Below are 4639 nucleotides of genomic sequence, written 5' to 3' on the forward strand. Positions count from 1 at the left end.
GATTGCAACGATTTGAATGTAAACAATATCAGCAAAGCTTTCTTTGTATAGGACAAAAAAATCCACCCCTCAATATAGACAGTACACACCAATACAAAGAATGAAAAACACAGCAATAATGCAAATTAGGCAGTATACACTAGCACAAAGCAACACTATAAAACTTGAAAGGTTAAGTTCAAAAAGCCGTCATGACTACAGAATTCAGTATTCTATGAGGAATCACAGATATAAATAACCTCTCCAAGGTTTTCTTTGACCACATAGTCCACAACGAATAATTAAGTGATCTAACCACATTTAGGCAAATAGTATGTTAGTGGGGGCCCCAGTGAACTTAAAACCCACTATCTCATCTCATGCTCTCTCGATTGCCATCTAAGTCAAGGAGTTGAGCCAATGCCGGACCACCGGTTAAGAAAATCTACAACGAGAACGAGCAAGCATCAAGTGAACCAGTATCTTTTGAAGTCTCAACAATTGGTCCAAAGTAGAACGTTGATGCTCATTAAGGTTTCGAAAGGGAATAAAAAAATAAGCCAAAAAGTAGGACAATGCCTTCGTTCTCTTCCATTTCTTTTATTCTAATACAGCTCCCCATTTACTGTGTGCATCCACTCTGTTCTAAATTCTCTAAAGTGATTGTATCCCATTTAGGGTTACAAACTTGATATCAAAGCCACAATAGCGTAAATACTGATTTAACAAAGTTCAATTTTTTTTCATCACTTTAAAGCCCTTCCACCCATGAACAAGCCCCTCTTTCCAACACTTGATATCGTCCCTGAAGTGGGGTCTCCTAATGGATCGAAGATTGAAACGAAGAAGAAAATAGAGGATGCCTTGAACTTTATTTAGTTTCGAGGGGGAGATACATATTTAGGCTCTTGACCTAATTAAATAATCATTTCACTCATGAGTCACAATTTTCCTTTTTATAAAAAAACATCCTATACATCTCCTAAAAAGTTTAGTGGTAGCCAAACTTCATTTGGAAGTTCAGCATTGTTTGATTGAAGTTGCATTATGGGCTTTCAGCAGTAAAAGAAGCAGAGCACCTGGAATGGGCAATGAGGCTACGTATAGCTATAGGCACAGCAAACTGCCTCGATTATATGCATCAGCTCACCCCACCCATATTTCATAGGAACCTCCAATCTTCCTCTATATATCTGACTAAGGACTATGCAGCCAAAGTTTCAGACTTCAGTTTCTGGAATAAGGTAACTGCAGCCAAGAAAGGATCAGCTGCCACAGAGCTCTTAGATACGCCAGCAGCAGATCCAGAAGGCAACATCTACAGATTTGGGGAAATTTTATTGGAGATGGTGACGGGAAGGCTAGCCTACTCAGTAGGAAGTGGCTCTCTCATAGACTGGGCATGTGACCACTGAATGGGAATAAACCCACAAGAGAAATGGTGGATCCAACTCTGAAGTCTATCAAGGAGGATGAACTGGAGAAATGGAAAGGGAAGAGCTGTTTGATACTGTTTGGTTATCACTTTGTAAAGAAACCATACTCTTAAATTAATAAAAACATGCTTTGTGGAAACTCTTTTAATTGATTGTCTCACCTGTACTGGAATGTACATGTCGGTCGTGTAGACTTATATGGTTTTGTTCTCATTCCCTGGGAGGTTTTTAGTTCATTTTTCTTTATGAAGTAAACTCAACCTCCTTAAGCAGATACTCAGATCCCACTTACTAATTAGTATTGGGTGCAATCTCTCATTCATCGATAGTGACTTGGTATCAAATTTAGTTTGATCTTCTTCCCTTTGATTGTTTCTTTTCCCCATTACCCCAAGGCTTGCTTTGTGGGGAAACCTGGGTTTCATCACTAGGACAATAAATTCTTATTATAAATAGCGATAATAGTTCAGATGTCGAAGTGATGGTATATTTAAGCAGAGTTGAACGGATGCAGTAGGATACGCGAACTTAACTAAAAAAAAAATAACCTCGAAACTCAATTTGAATTTGATCAATGTTATAATTTTTGAATTTGAGTTTGATTCAAGCACAAGCTCTTAAAACACATTCTTAGCTTAATTGAATTTGGTTAGAAATATAAATATATAATACACAATATGTACATTAAATATATTTATAAAACATATAATATATCACTTATATATAATAGGAAAATAATAAAATAATAAAATAATAAAATAATAAAAATTCTATTAAGTTCAACTAGTAGTGGGAAATGTGCATCCTCCCTAACTTTGGAGAGTTGATAATTTTTCAATAAGTTACTAGAGTCAGTTTTATAAGTGATGCCCAATTTCTTATAAGTCATTGATAGGATGAAAGGATTATGTGAAATGTAATAATTTATTCATTTGTTAAAAATTTTATTTTAAGTCCAAATCTATAGAAAAAGGAATAAGTATAACCATTTGACCATAAGTTTAGATACAACACCCTTACCATTGAGTTCCCTGAACTTGGCACTTTCACCTTACCTCATTTATTCGGATCTTGAGGGGCGAAAAAATAAATAGAATGAAAGATGGATCACCTTCTACCCAAAGACTAGCATTTCACCTAAATTACCTTGTCAAAGGACAGGATGACAAAGTTTATGTTACTAGATAGTTAAGGTTTGGAAACTTGGTGTGCTAGATGGTAGATCCAAATGCAGCCACTATGGGACAAATGATACATGCAATCAATGGATACATATGAACTAAAGCACTAAAGGGGGTAAGGGGAAGTCGCAAAACACATGGAAGTAACAAGATTTCATTTGTTGCTATGAAAACATATTTCTTTGTGGTTTTCTTGTAATCTACCAGGTAAATTTTGCATTTAACTTATCCCCAATAGGAATAACAGGGATTTTTCTCATTCTAGCTAATTCTATGATTTACACCACAGCCCAAATTGTAAAACACCACCAGTCTCAATCCCCAACTAATCAGACATAAGATCCAACGAAGAAATAATCAGTAAAGGAGCTATGACCACGATTAAAGCTGCCGCAAAGTGGCTTCACAAATAAATCATGAAATTAATTGCTAGAACAATCGGAACCATGAACAAGTCACAAATAAATCAGTACAAGACTGTTTCAGTTTTGATGGTGATGTTAACACATAGGGTTTAGGTTTTAGAATCATGTTGTAATACCATGTTGAATAATTGGGTAAAATGGTAGACCTAAACTCAAAAATAGGTCTCTCCCTCTAACTTACACTTGTTACGAACCAAACCATAACAATTAACAATAATTCTAGAAGACTAAATAACCATTAACATATTTCATGACCTATCTTATTCTGAAACATGAAATATAATTTATAAACTACTTGTTGGCCACTCATGAAATATTAACTTGAATTGATTAAGTAAATCATGACAAGAGATAGCCATAACAATACAAAGTTCAAAATATATTCAATATTTAAGATACAACTCTCAGCTATTTTTGGCAAGCTTGAGGTTACAAAGTTTTAGGAATCAACCCATCTATGGCATTCCCTCTTTGGAGTAAATTGTTTTAAGCTTCTTGAGATGATTAAAGCCCATAAAAAAGGTATCCGGCGAGCAACTGTCAACACGTTTGGATACATTGCAAAAGCCATTGAACCACAAGATGTCTTGGCAACATTATTGAACAATCTCAAAGTGTAGGAGCATTAGAACCGCGTGTGTACTACTGTGGCAATTGCAGTAGTTGTAGAAACATGTTCTCCTTTTATAGTACTACCAACATTAATGAATGAGTATCGTGTACTATAACTCAATGTGCAGAATGGTGTTTTAAAATCACTCTCTTTTCTTTTTTAATACATTAGTGAAATGGGTAAAGATTATATTTATGAAATCACTCCACTACTTGAGGATGCTCTCATGGATAGAGATTTTGTACATAGGCAAACTGCTTCCCAGCTATTAAGCACATGGCTTTGGGAGTGCCTTGTTTAGATTGTGAGGATGCTTTAGTACACTTGTTGAATTATGTATGGCTAAACATATTTGAGACTTCTCCGCATGTTATTAATGCTGTCATGGAAGCCATAGAAGGGATGAGGGTTGCCTTGGGTGCAGTTGCAATCCTAAACTATTGTCTGCAGGGGCACTTCCATCCTGCAAGAAAGGTTAGGTAAGTTTACTAGAAGATTTATTACTCACTGTATATTGGAGCTCAAGATGCACTGGTGGCTGCTTATCCTATGTTAGAGGATGAGGCAAGCAACAAATACAGTAAGCCTGAGTTGGTGAGGTTTATATGAGGTTTAGTTTGTTCTTCATGCTTCAGGTGAATCTACAAGAGGCTCTTGGACAAGCTAGGACCTATCCTGAGGTTGTTTCTGTGGCAGCTGCAGTTTGTTTGGATGTGCATGCTTATTAAGTTGGATTGATGAACTGTTTGCTATTTGTTAACTTCTTCAGTTGTTTGCTAATTCAGGAATAACCTTACTTTGGATTCATGACCTGCCATCTAAACACTCCAATATGATATTCTCAAAAGTCTATCAAGCAACTCAAACGCGTTAATCCTAATTTCCCAATACAATTATTCTTTTTTATCTTCCTTTCTTTAGTTCATTGAACACGTACTAGACTTAAAATTTTAAAACTACACAAGAAGAAATAGTTCATCTATCTCCCTTTTCATGCTTCTTTCC

The 4639-nt window shown here is 35.7% G+C and overlaps 1 pseudogene; it reads left to right on the forward strand.

The window, feature by feature from the left end:
* Positions 1-1417: 1417 nt before the first annotated feature.
* Positions 1418-4425, forward strand: LOC131163373 (uncharacterized; annotated as a pseudogene).
* Positions 4426-4639: the final 214 nt, after the last annotated feature.

Source organism: Malania oleifera, chromosome 1, assembly GCF_029873635.1.
Source record: "Malania oleifera isolate guangnan ecotype guangnan chromosome 1, ASM2987363v1, whole genome shotgun sequence".
NCBI classification, from domain to species: Eukaryota; Viridiplantae; Streptophyta; class Magnoliopsida; order Santalales; family Ximeniaceae; genus Malania; species Malania oleifera.